The 15,056-nt window shown below is 35.7% G+C and overlaps 1 pseudogene; it reads left to right on the top strand.

Annotated features, from left to right (window-relative positions):
• The first annotated feature begins 2,254 nt into the window (after positions 1-2,254).
• Positions 2,255-15,056, top strand: part of LOC114888057 — a 25,539-nt pseudogene continuing 12,737 nt past the window's right edge.

Below are 15,056 nucleotides of genomic sequence, written 5' to 3'. Positions count from 1 at the left end.
GATAGTAAAATCATCAGGTGGCTGGACCTGAGACGGGCCTAGCCTGACTTCTGTCTTTGTGAGTTACCTTGGGCTTGTGAAATCTGGTTCATTCTTAATGCCACAAACATCACAAACTCAAGGAACATCTTTCCTTCTTTAATTATCAAGTACAAATACACAAAAACTGTATAATTTCAATGATATTGTTAATATAAACTAAAATATTTAAAACTCATCTGAGGTATGGGATGATTTTTTGTATCATTTTAGCCCCACAAATGTCTACTCATACCTTTGGTGTTTAAGAACCTATCTATTGGGTAATTTGCATAAACTGCTTTGTAGGCCCCTTTTCAAAATAATAACAATTCTTCTCTTATAAGGAATTTCTTTCCTTTGACATACATTTGAGGTTTCCTCTGTTGTAATCAAGAAAGGAAAAACAGACTAAGGACAAAAACAGACTAGATATACATCACACACTAAATTGCATATTCAAATTAAGGAGCTGACTTAGCTTAAATGGATACATTTCTGCCTCATTTTCTTACTTAGCAACCATGTTACAAAGCCCATCTTTCTCACCTTCAAGCATTTGTCAATTTCTTTGAGCATTTTTTTTTTTTTTCTATTTCATACCAGGGAAGCTTGGCTGAAAAAGAGGCAGACAGACAGACAGACAGAGGGAAAGAATGAATTAGAATTTTTCTCTCTTGTCAGTCTTAATCCTGCCTTGTAATTTCTGATTTAATCATTCCCTGGGATATTGACACTAAGGGGGAAAAAAAAAAGACTCAGGAGACAGCTTACATGTTTCCTACAGAAAGATAAACTTTCCTAAAACTTCCAAATGATAATAATATCAGAACACAATATAGATAGATCAGTGGTAATTTAAGAATTATACACTCACTGTATAGCATAGGGAACTATATACAATGTCCTGGGATAAACCATAATGGAAAAGAATATAAGAAAGAATGTATATATGTATAACTGAGTCACTTTGTTGTACAGCAGAAATTGACACATCGTAAATCAAGTATACTTCAGTTTAAAAAAAAACTCCTTTCTAATTAATTATTTCTAAGTTAAATGCAATTGCGGAATGATAAGTGTAGAAACTGGAAAAGTTTTCACTGTTTGGCCTGGTTTATAAAATAGAATTTGAGATTTGTATTAATAAATATAATGCAGATTATTTCCACGTAGGGATTTTGAGTTTGCTAACAATGTCTAAATAGCAAATTTAGAGTTCTTTTAAGCCATAACCAGTGTTTTATGTTGGCTTATTCACAAGTTTAAAGGTGTGAATATATTTTCCTGAAGGATCCTCTGACACAGCACCTGCCACATTCACTTTATCACTCTTGCCAGTGGCTGTACACGCAAGAAACTAATTCCTTTAATTTATTTCTAAATACACATTAGAGACATTATCTCACCAAGCTTCCCCAAATCCCTATTATACTTATATTACTGATGAGGTAACTAACACAGAGAGCACTAAAGGATTTTTCCGAGGTTATATGTATAAAATCGGTGCAGGGACCATCCCCCCTATCGTCAGATGCCTGGTTAAGCAATCCTATCTCTCAGTTTTGCTTTAGTTATTTTGCCCAGGAAAAAGGTGTCCTTTTATAACAGACACCTAAACTTTTCCCAGGAGGGGACACAGTTTAATAGCATCATATTTTTAAATACTGGTGCTTTCAGATCCACCTGTCTCCATATCCTCTGGGAGAATACATTATCAAATGTCTAATCTCTCTCACCTGCTATCAATCACTCTTCTGACCCTCAGCCATTGATCCCATTTTAAACAAAACAATGATCTATTTTAAACAAAATACTAAAATTTCCCCTTAATCCAGTTAGACTTTATATATTGTATTACTTCTCTCTACCTTTCCGAAAAGGAAATGAACATGCAGTTTAAATATTGGGAGACTGGGGTTGGACATATATACACTAATATGTATAAAATAGATAAGAACTAATATAATATAATAAGAACCTGCTGTATAAAAATAAATAAATAAATAAAAATAAAGTGCTTTCATACTCAAAAATGAAAAATATATATATATACAGTATATATGTTTATCAATCTCTTACTTCTTGACATCTTCCTGTATTGAAATGGTCCTCTATCTGTTGGAAGCTACTAGTAACACATTAATAACCAGTATCAACTGTTTCTATGATTTTTTTCTCTTTCCTTCTTTCCATTGAGAAATGGAATATTTCCTGCCATATCAGTAAATAAAGGATGTCACATTCGTCAGCAGTTGCAGCCCTCCAACATGAGCCAGTGAGTCCTGAGGAAACTCAGAAAGGAAAGAATATCTACCATCTAGCAGCTGTCAGACTACAGCCATTCCCTACGGTGAGCCCTGAGGAAACTCAGGATGTGAAAACACAGGATACTGGGCCCAGATAGCTGAGGTACATATCAAAGGAATGATTCCAGTGAGCCCAGACTCTTGAATCTTCCCATATATAGAAAAGCGCTAAATTCCTTAACTTGGGATATCTGGTTTTCTTTAATTTACAATGATCCTTTGAAGTTCTGACTACCTGTCATTTGTTACAAAACTTCCATATAACCTGGCTCCCCCTCACTCACCTCCTTGGAGCACTTCTCTCAGGGTTACTTGAGATGCTGCCTCCCTGGCTTGAAGACCTAAAAATTCCCACTGAATAAAACATAACTCTTAACTTTTAGGTTGTGAATAATTTTTTAAGTCCATACCATTCTCTTTCCTTTCTTGGCTCCTATCCTCCCTCCTCTTCATTATCTCCTTCTCTTCCCTCCCCCCATCTGTTTCTTTCCTGAATAACTTTCTTTAAAATTTGGAAACATAATACTGGCACTGAGTGAAAATAAAATATTCAAAAATGCTAAAAAATATTAAATGTCTCTCCTCCTAAAGTCCCTCTTCTCAGAGATTCACTTTTAACCATTGATATTAATCTTTGTCAGGTAGGTATTAATATAATTTTAGATAATATGATTAATCTCTATTAATTTTTGTGATATATGATTTAGTCCTGTGTGGAAAACAGAGATCATTTTAGGTATTTCAAAGAAAAGGAATTAAATATACAGAATTGGAGGGTCACTTCTGGTTTTTAGTTCAACATGTAAGGAGCTTGAAAGTTGTCATTCCCAGGCACCCAACAAGAAAAAGGATGAACAAACTAAAAATATACATCTCTTCTTAGATCCATAAAAGAATTGAGGTCAGGGTAAACTTCTGTTCCCAGAGTTGGAGAGACAGACAAGGAGATAAAGAATCACAGCTTACTGAAGTTTTCTGTTTTGTGGGAACCAGGAACAGAGAAAGAACAACTAAACTGTAATTGATGAATTCCTGAGGCTCAATATGGACAAGTTTGTGTTAAAATCTCTAGAAAGTCCCAGTATTAAAGGACCCCTACACTGGCAGCCAACCCAGCCCTCTGTGGCTGTTCTCTTGCAAGGTACTGGCCTAAACCCCCATGGCTGAGCCCACTGCCATGTAGGCACTTGGGCCTAACCCTTCCAGCTATGTACCTGCACATAATCGGCCTGACCCCTGTCAGGGGCCCTCATGTTGAGATGTGCCCTGACATCTGCCATGGGCCCATGTGAGACCCTGCATCCGCAGAAGTGCACAGCCACAGCCATGGCTCCCACAGCCTGCACCATTGGGCTCACCCCAGCTGTGCATCTGCATGCCCCTGGTCAGACCCCTGTTACTGGCATCCACCACTGTGTGCCCTAAGTAAGACCTTGCTGCCATAGGTGTGCATACTGGCATAAGGGTCCCACAGGTCCTTGTGGGCCTAGATAAAGCCCTATCCCTTGTCACTGCCTGTACCACCAGGCTTGCCAGCAGTTGGCCCCTCCAGCCCACTGGCTCAACACCCATCACTGGCCTCCACTGTCACATGCATCATACCCATGGGCATGGGGATATGCCCCCTGCCATCTGCCATGTGCCAATTGGGAGACCCTGAAACCACAGGAGTATCCAACAACAACCAGAGGCCTGCATCTGCCAGTGTGCCCACAGTTGTCCCTGGCCCTTGCTGTTGTCCATAGCCCTCACCACTACATATGTGTCTGCAATCGGCCTCTAATAGCATAAGGCACCTGAAGCTGGCCCCCTACAGCTGAATGTGTGCACACCATTGACTCCAGCCACCACCACTGCTTGCCCTGATCCCAAGCCCCTGGACCTAAAGGTGCCACTGAAGACCCCAACAGACTTTGCAGCCACTGTGGACACATGATAATGGAATATTATTCAGCTATGAAAATGGAGGAGTCTTGCCATTTGTGACAACTTGGATAGATTTTGAAAGCATTATGCTAAAAGAAATAAGTCAGACAGGGAAACACAAATACTGTATGATCTCACTTATATGTGGAATCTGAAAACATCAAACTCACAGAAACAGAGAGTAGAATGGTGGTTGCAAAGGGCTGATAGGTGGAGGAAATGAGGAGATATTGGTCAAAGGGTACAAACATTGATCATAAGATGAATAAGTTTCACAGATCTAAAGTACAACATGGTATTATTAACAATACTGTATTGTATACTTGAAAGTTACTATAACAGTAGAGTTTTAATTTTCTTACCATAAAACAACAGCAACAAAATTATAATTATATCAGTTGAAGAATGTGTTAACTAACTTTATTGTCGTATTTTGCAATATATATGTGTATAAAAATCATTACATCATATACCTTAATGTTATACAATGTTATATGTTCATTATATTTCAATAAAACTGGAAAAAAAACTTTAAAGAAAGCCTGCTGTGGAGAAACTTATAAAATACAAATAAGGCCTTTAGTTTACTTAATAGTATTATACCAATGTTCATTTCATAGTTTTGATAAATGTACATGGTTATATAAGATGTTAACATTAGTGGTAGCTAGGTAAAGACTATACAAGAACTCTCATTATCTTCCTGACACTTCTCTAGATCTAAAATTATTTAAAAATAAAACATTTATTAATTCACCACAAAAAAATCAAGAAGCCTCTAGGGACACCCAAAGATAACAAGGGAGACAAAAACCACCAGAGGAAAATTTAGCTTCTTACACCAAGCTACAGGAAACAATAAACACAGTTTACCTCATAGAGAGATAAACATGAAGCCTCATACTGAAAACTTTTTACCTCAGTGCCTTTAGCCCAGTACACTCTGTCCCACTTTCAACAGCAACAAAAGAATTACAAGGCATGCTAAAAGACAAAAAACACAGTTTGAAGAGACAGTGTGGACATCAGACATAGAAGAAATTATGTACAAATAATTTGGTAAGCATAGAAGAAAAAGAATAGAAGGAAATAAGGATGGAAAATTTATAAAAAAGAAAAGCGGTAATACAAGGAAGGGTGGGGGGAGAGATAACTGGGAGTTTGGGATTGACATGTCCACAATGCTATATTTAAAATAGACAACCAACAAGGACCTACTGTACAGCATAGGGAACTCTGCTCAGTATTCTGTAATAACCTAAATGGGAAAATAGCCTGAAAAAGAATAAATACATGTAAATGTATAACTGAATCACTTTGCTATACACTTGAAACTAACACAACATCGTTAATCAACTATACTCCAATATAAAATAAAAATTTTAAAAATTCAGATGCTGCTAATACTCCTGAAGAGAAATTTACAACAGCTGCTGCACTATAGTAAATGCTTTTGCAACTAATATTTGAAGTGGTGTTGGGAGTTTTAGCCAGTGCAACTAGACAAAGGCAATTGGAGAGATATTGATTGTAATGGAAAAGTTATAAAGTTCTGAGACAAACAAAAAAATGAATTTTGGGGAAACAAAAAATATATGAAGAAATGACTGCAAACAATAACAGAATCCAGTTAAATAGTAAGATATAAAGTTAAAAGGCAGAAAAGGCAAGAAAAGTGTTCACCTCAATCCATAGTTTTATTGTTAGTAGTTATATTCATATTTAGAAATGTATATATCCTTCACATATTGTATATATATTTGAATAAAGCAGATAAATTACTTTATTAATGCTGTTCAGAACCAGGACATGAGCATAACAGAAAAGAAAGTATAAAATGAAGTAATTTGGACTTCTCTGGTGGCACAGTGGTTAAGAATCTGCCTGCCAATGCAGGGGACACGGGTTCGAGCCCTGGTCTGGGAAGATCGCACATGCCGTGGAGCAACTAAGCCTGTGTGCCACAATACTGAACCTGCACTCTAGAGCCTGCGAGCCACAAATACTGAGCTCATGTGCCACAACTACTGAACCCGCACACCTAGAGCTCGTGCTCTGCAGCAAGAGAAGCCACCACAATGAGAAGCTTGCGCACGGCAACGAGGAGTAGCCCCCGCTCGCCGCAACTAGAGAAAGTCTGCATGCAGCAATAAAGACCCAATGCAGCCAAAAAGAAAATAAATTTAAAACATTTTTTTAAAGAGATTCTCTTAAAATGAAGTAATTTACTAAATCCCTTAAAATTTAAATTTGAAGTATCATTAGGGGCTTGTCTTTAGAAAATAAATGTTTAGTTCTACCCATGTAAGGACCAAGAAGCAATAATAGCTCAGTAGAAACAAGCATGACTAATGCTTAGATATGGTCTCCAGATATATTCCCCACTTAAAGGAGCCAAGACTCCTTGAAGAAATGACAAATCCTGGATCTTGTCAAGATGTATGAAATGAGAGTAGAATATTTGTGCCACAAAGCAAATAACTTTTCAAAGATAGATTGAAGGGGTTCACTTGATTGAAGAAGGGATTTGAGCATTTTAAAAAATGACTAAAGTTGATTCAGATTGAACATATAAAACTCCAGTTTTACTATGGGAAGCAACTAGGTCACCAATATTGTAATAAAAGTGTCAAACAAAGAGAAATAATTAGTCTTTTCTGAAATAACTATATTTCTGGTTAACAAAATAGCCCTAGCTGATGAGAGGAATTATTCTCTACAGAAGTCCAGCTAAGAATTGTGGAAAGAACTGGAAAATCAGAAGAAACCCTATTGAAACACTAATTCAAACAAAGATTCTTAATGTGTAACTATTTTTATAAAATGTTGATAGAAAACTTCATAAATCTAATATTCAAGCTTAACATCACTAAGGATGAGACAATCAATTATTATTTGGGATTTGACAAATATGGAGTACATAGCACAACTTCTAAAGCATTCCTAACCACAACATTTGAACTAAAATCTTATTAAACCATTAGAAGTAACTTTTACTTCTTACCCACAGGGACATGGTAAATAGAATTATAAGTTAAATAAAGTCACAAAGAGTCAAACATTGAAATCCTGACTCAAACAAATCAAAATATGAAGGTATACTTTGTAACCCATGGGAAATTTAATGTAAAGTAGATATCAAATGATACCAAGAACTTATTTTTTAATTTCATGGGTCATGATAGCATTGCTCCTATGTAATAAAATAGGCATTTTTTAAGAGATGTAAACTGATATAGAAAGGCAATGGCATAAAGAAGGGGACTTGCTGTAAACTATTTCAGTAGTGAAAAGCTAACAAACACAAAACAGGTTAGATAAAGCTAAGGCAACAAACTTCTGATAGCAAGCTGAATAATTTGGGTGATGAGTCTTTAGAGATTCATACCATTCTTTCTACTTTAGTATTGTATGTTTTAATACTTCATAGTTGATAAATAAATTAAAAGTAGATAAATAGATAAATGGCTAAAAGAACAGATAGGCAGAGAGAATAGAACGAAGAATCACAGTTCAAATTAAGCTCTGGAGAAAACAAATACAGAATAAGATTAATGCCAGGAGTCCTTAAACTTACAGTAAACTAATAAAAAAGAGCAATAGCAAAATCTGGAGTAAGACAAAAGGGACATTTATTAATGTAACACAATTAGCTCCCCCTGGACTTCTCCCTATGCTGATAGGCAATAGCAATGATAACTCCCAACAGGTTAGAAAAATATAGAGCTGCTTAATAAGTAAGTTAAGTATCTGTTTGGTGCTAGGATCCAGGTGCTACCCTGAAGTATTTCCAGATAATTCCAGGAGACCAGAGAAAGACAAAAAGGTACACAGAAAACAACAACTCCAGTGCAAGTTTTAGGATGAGTTCCTAATTATAGGTCACAGATATTGGAGATGCAAGAGAGGAATAATAGTGTACCTGGGGTCAGATATATGACAGTGCCACTAGTTAAATAATAATTTCTAAAAGGGACTTAGGATACAAAGGCCTCAAGATCCATAAACTAAGAGACTTTTATAGCCCAAATGCCATACATCTCCCAAGCAGGTCAGCAAACGACGATTATTTAGTCTTACAAAGATCAGGTTTCTCCAAAGGTAAAATCAAGAGAAGGTTTATTTTTCATAGCATTTACTCTAGCTAATAGTATAAGAAGTAAAACAATACCAAGAACTAACAATGCTTTCCAGCAACTCCTGACATACTAAAGGAGAGTCTAGATGCCCATTAGATCAAGAGCGACTGAAGGTGATCTTTTCAACATTACAGACTAGGAGCTGAGCAGGGAGTGGTGGAGCATTGAGGCCAGATATGGATCCTGCAGGTCTCTAAGGACTTGAGTTAATGTCTTCTAGTCAGCAAAATATCACAATTTTATCATGGGATTCCAGCAGGTATAACAGCAGCTTCACTGACAAGCAATCCTGTATGCCAATTCAAATAACTTTGGAAATTTATATGGTGATATTCATTACTGTTTTTTTTTTCTATTTAAAGCAGTATCATCTTGTTCTTTTTGTCAGCTTTATTGAGGTATAATTGACAAAATTGAAAGATAGTTTGTGAATACATCAAAATTTGAGAAGCTTGGTATAGAACATCTATGAAGTTAAGAGCTAGGTTACCCATTGTAAAACATGGTACCAATCCTTTTAAAATAAGTTAATTGATTTAAATCAAGCACTCTCATACTTTTCAAATACAACATTTATACCCAGATTATAAAGGTACCACATTAGAAATAACTTTCTCTACCCTATTTTTAATTTAAGATCATCAGGTTTCAACTAATACTGTGACCAAAGAGAGAAAGTCTCAATATATAGTAGCATTTGATTTGGAGATCCAGAACCTAAAAGGGATTTATAAATTGGGATATTAAATACATTACTATATACTACTATTTATTTATATATTGTAACTAGTATATAAATATACTACTAAATATACTAGTATAATCAAATCCTACATTTAAGAACAAGCAAATACTGATTTTCAACTGCCAAAAAAAAAAAACAAAAACAATAGAACAGGAAATTAAACATTTTGGGAAAACCAAATGAATGTGAGTAATGAAATTACAGAAAATTTAACTCTAAAAGGATATTTTCAAGTGAGAAATTTAAAATGTTAAATGTTATAATTGTAATGTATCAAATATCCATAAAAGTAAGAAAAACAAGCTATTATCTAGTAGAAATAACCAGATTTTTGAAATTTTAGTACATTTTTTCTAAGTTGGAAAAAAATATTCAATTAATGGACTGAATAACACTATGAACATAGATGACAATGAAAATCTGATTTTGAAGGCAGAAATTGATTTTTCTTCTAAATTGCAAGTGATATGAACAAAAATATGAAAATTGTGAATGAAAATGTAACATACCAGATGATCCAAAATTTCACTTATCCTTCTAACAGGGATTGCATAGGGAGAAAAATGAGGTAAATGAGATGCTATTAAAACAAGTAAACCTGTAAAAATATTGTTTCAAAGCAGAAGAAAAAAAAATAAAAATTAAAAAGCAACAAGTGTAGACATGTTTCCAGGAAGAAAAAAAATAGTTACTTAAAAAGGAATAAGAATATGGCAACAAAATTTGCAAAAACAACACTAAACACAAAAAGACAATATCAATCCACATTATCTTTTGTAAACAATAGAAGCTAATTCTGGTTATCTTAAACAAATAGGGGTTTTATTGGTGTGATATAAGTGGATCATATAATTAATGATTATAATGATAAATAATACCAGTATAGATATTTAGAAATTAGAAAAAAATAAAGATATTTCACAGACTACACTGCAGAGACAATTTGGTCAGGAAACTCCCAGTACCATTGCTGGGTGCTGCCCTTGCCACAGACAGATATGAAAAGGGTGCTTCACCTTCTCTTTCATCTCTCTCTCCCCTCTCTCTCTTCTCTCTGTCTCACTGGCTTCAGCTTAAATACCCTAGGATGAACAATGTTACTGACTGATGCTACTCTTGATGCTTATACTTTAACTGTTAGTGGCTGATGAGAAGGAAAATCCCTTGTTATGATCCTCCAGGTGTGATGCAGCAAGAAGAAAAGCATTACACTGATATTATGAAATTTGGAAAATTAACCAAATACCAGGAGTTACTCTTTTATCACTTGATGTTGTGATATGATGCATAACCTCAGGAATCCCTATATTCCATTCTCATATCTCCATAACCTCCCATATTATAGAAATTTTTGTTCCTCTGCTCATCAGGATTAGTCATTTCAGAGAGTGATACAACTGCACAGTTTACCTATTGACTGAGTCATGAGGGTCCCCAAAGAGACAGGTGGCAGGCTTAATTTCCAACAATGATGGGACCACTGTGGTGATCCATAATGTAAGTTCTAACATTTTCACTTGGCAAGAATGGTAAAAATTTACTGGTGATTAATAAGGTGTATTTGTGAGGGAACTCATTTCCACTTCCAACACATGGATTTTAAAATCCATGAAATCTGAAGATGGGAAGAACTGAACACTTTTTTCTTATTAGGTCAAAAAATATACAGTATCCTGATAAACAGCACCTTTAATCTCATATGCTATAGTCTTCTAACATTTCAATAAAATATAACACTGTATTTTCTGGTTAATGTAGCATATGATAAGACAGGTAAGTCACATGGCCTCAGTTCTTTTCTGTGTTTCTTTCACTGAAAAAGTGTTTTTTTTTTTTCTTTAAAAGCAAACTTGTATGGTTTAATACGTTTTAACACATCCAGTGAATATATGAATTCAGAAACATGATGGGCAGGATAATGTGTACAAGGCAGAAAATGTCTAATCCCGCTGCCCCCACCATTATTGAAAAATTCCAATATAATTAATTAGTTTCTCTCTGTTCTTCTTGCTCCCAAGGTACAGAAACTAGAAAGGGAAAAACCCATAGCATGTATGTAACTTATTCACTTTCTCCTTGTAGACACCTATGTCTGTATTGTCCTTGTAAACCTCCCTGTAAAAATGCTAAAATAATTTACTATAAAGAAAATAACCAATGAAATTATATAATATGACTTTATCAGACTCTACTTGGTTCATCTAGACTGCTTCTCTGAAACAAATCTGACTATAAAGTAGAGGTTATGTGTGTACACTCTCCAGCTTACATGATTAATAGAGTATTAAAACTAAGTCCCAAATTTAAACAGCTTCCTTTGAGCTCACATCTACCACATATAATCAATGTTAGCCTGCATCTCTGAAACCAAAATACATACCAATGCTTAAAAGAAATAATTTAAAAGTTTAGGGCATTGCAAGAGAGGAAAATGTTATTCCTATGCCTGATGCCTGATTTTTGCTCATATCTGTTTCTATTAGTAAATTTCATGATATGTAAGATCTATGATTTCTGAGAGTATATAATTTTATATGTTTTCATATAAAATTGTTGTCGATGAGTGTCTTAATGTGGGGTGGGAGATGGGGTGGAAGACACTTCCAGCAATGGGAACCTATCAGCAGTGACACTATCAGATGCTGTTTTATGCAGCTCTGCTGTTCAACAGTAGCATTTCCTCCATTCTTCAACTATAATGGCTTGTTCATAAATTCAGTAATTGACATCCACAGAATAAATCTTCTAATCCATAATGCTTATTAAGAAGAATTTCCTCACCTCTTTTTTCCTAGTGCTTTCATTGACCATAAATATATGCTAAGATGCTGGACCCAAATTTATTAGTCCATAAGATATCAATGTTTTTCTATCCCAAAACTCTTTATTACCAGTTCCCATTATTTCCACCCATAATGGCAGAGAAGAAGAGTCTTGTTCTAACTATAGCCTACACCAGATAGAAATCTTTCCATTATTCTGACCTCCACTCAAAGTTGGCACTATAAGTGACCCAATAAATTGGCTAAAACAGCATACCCAAATACAATAAACTCTAGGCTACCCCACAACCCTGCAACTTGATCATGACACAGTTAGTCTAAGACTGGGCTCCTAATTCCTGCTTTGGCAAAAGCTATAGGAGGAGTAAACTATTTATGTGAATGTGTTAGAGAATGTAAAATACAGATTAGTAACACAGAAAGGCAACTCATTGTAGATATGATAAACTAGGGAAAGGGTACACCTCTGCTGCTGACCCTAGGTCCTTTCTTTTACTCATTCATGGCCCCAGACTAGCCCAATGATGGCAGAGTAAAGACTGACACTTTTAAAACTGTGGGAAAGGACTTCCCTGGCGGCACAGTAGTAAAGAATTCGCCATGCCAATGCAGAGGACATGGGTTCGAGCCCTGGCCCCAGAAGATCCCACATGCCATGGAGCAACTAAGCCCATGCGCCACAACCAGTGAGCCTGAGCTCTAGAGCTCCTGAGCCACAACTACGACCCTGCGTGCCACAACTACTGAAGCCTGCATGCCTAGAGCCCATGCTCAGCAAGAAAGCCACTGCAATGAGAAGCCCACACACTGCAACAAAGAGCAGCTCCCGCTTGCCACAACTAGAGAAAGACCGTGCACAGCAACGAAGACCCAATGCAGCCAAAAATTAATTAATTAATTAATTAAAATAAGACTGTGGGAAATATTGAATAAGGTTTAGGAGGGTTAAGTACAGGTTACCTATACTCTAGTCAAACAGGACATAACATAAAACTAATAATGAGTACGAGCAAACAAGATTGGTGGCTCTGACAGTCTTCATGTATCTCCTTCAGAGTACAGGACTGAGAAATATTAGACAGAAAGAATACAGGGAGGTAGGAAGGAAGGGGAAGGGAGGAAAGATGAGAGTAAGGAAAGAATAAAGAAGGAAGAAAGTAAGAGAAGAAAGGAAATAAGGAAGGAAGGAAGGAGGGAGGGAGGGAGGGAAGGAAGGAAGGAAGGAAGGGAGGGAAGAAGGAGAGAAGGAAAGAAGAGAGATAGAGAGAAGGGGATTAAGAAGTGCACTCTTAACTTTAATCAACTCTATCCAGGTGAAGTAAGATCTCACAACTAGTGCTAATCTTGGGGCCATCATACCTTCATGGTTATTTATTGTTGTGTAATAAACTACCCCAAAACTTAGTAGTTTAAAATAAAAACCATTTTATTATATCTTTAGGGGGTCATTTTGCTCACCAGAAAATAACATGATCATGATTTTAAGAAATTTTTTACTTCAACCCCACATATCACATTCAGGCAGATTTTATGTACCAACCAAGGTCTTGTTAGCAGTGGTAGAAACAGACAGTTGTTTTATTTCTATTGACCATTGTTTCTACAGTGGTAAATTAAATTCCTTAGTTAGAAACAACATTGTGTAGGATACAATTATTGTAAAGAATGCATTTAGTAAGTTCACAGGTGACAATTTTGGAAGAAGTGTTTTAGGCTGAGAAGACAAATCTATAATCAGAATTAATGTCTATAGTGAGGACAAATCACTGCTCCATCTATAATCAAAAGAATCTAATGTAATTAGCCTGCTTAGAGGTGTTTGGTTATACCCCTGGGACACAAGTTTATATCAGCGATAACCTAGTACATAGAGTGTCTTTCCCTGAGCTAGAAAAGGGTGCTGCTTTCTTCAAGATTTTCAATCGTTTACTTACATCTGATAGAAAATTGCCATAATACATAAATAATTGGGTTGGCCAAAAAGTGCCTTAAGTTTTTAAGTAAATATAAAAGACGCATTTTTCATTTTCACCAAGAACTTTATTGAACAACGTATTCACCTTTTTGTTCCACTACCTTCCGACATTTTTCAGGCAACTTCATAATTCCATCTTCCCAAAACTTTTTATATTTTTGAGCAAAGATCTGTTCCAGGTGCATTTTACAGTCTTCCAAGGAATTGAAATTTTTTCCAGTAAGAGAATTTTGTAAAGACCAAAATAGATGGAAATCTGAAGGTGCAATGTCTGGTGAATACAAAAGATGAATCAGAACTTCCCAGACAAGCTGTAACAGTTTTCGCCTGGTCATCAAAGAAACATGCCACCTTGCGTTAGCCTGATGGAAGATTGTGCATTTTCTGTTAACTAATTCTGGACGCTTTTCATCGAGTGCTGTTTTCGGCTGGTTTAATTTTGAGCAGTACTTATTGGAATTAATCATTTGTATTTCTGGAAGGAGCTCATAAGAGAGGACTCCCTTTCAATCCCACCATATACACATCAACTTCTTTGGATGAAGACTGGCCATTGGTGTGGTTGATGGTGGTTCATTTCACTTGCCCCACGATCTCTTCCATTCCACATTATTGTACAGTATCCACTTTTCATTGCCCATTACAATTTGTTTTAAAAATGGAACGTTTTCATTATGTTTAAGTAGAGAATCTCATGTGGAAATACGGTCAAGAAGGTTTTTTTCACTTAACTTATGTGGAACCCAAACATCGAAGCGATGAACATAACCAAGCTGGTGCAAATGATTTTCAACACTTGATTTGGATATTTTGAGTATGTCGGCTATCTCCTGAGTGGTATAATGTTGATTGTTCTCAGTTAATGTCTCGATTTGATCGCTATCAACTTCAACTGGTCTACACGACCATGGAGCATTGTCCAATGAGAAATCTCCAGCACAAAACTTGGCAAACCATTTTTGACACGTTCGATCAGTCACAGCACCTTCTCCATACACTGCACATACAATCTAAAAAAATTGTTTTGAAGGAAGTTAAAGACAACTAAGTGCTCCCAGAGCCATCTTATGGAAAAAACTGAATGAAACTTTTGGCCAACCCAATAATATATTGTGTATATATATATATATATATATATATATATATATATATATATATATA

This window comes from Monodon monoceros, unplaced genomic scaffold, assembly GCF_005190385.1.
Source record: "Monodon monoceros isolate NGI ecotype Baffin Bay Population unplaced genomic scaffold, NGI_Narwhal_1 Super_Scaffold_8, whole genome shotgun sequence".
NCBI classification, from domain to species: domain Eukaryota; kingdom Metazoa; phylum Chordata; class Mammalia; order Artiodactyla; family Monodontidae; genus Monodon; species Monodon monoceros.
The sequence above is the reverse complement of the archived record's forward strand: the minus strand, read 5'-3'. Positions and strand labels throughout refer to the sequence as shown.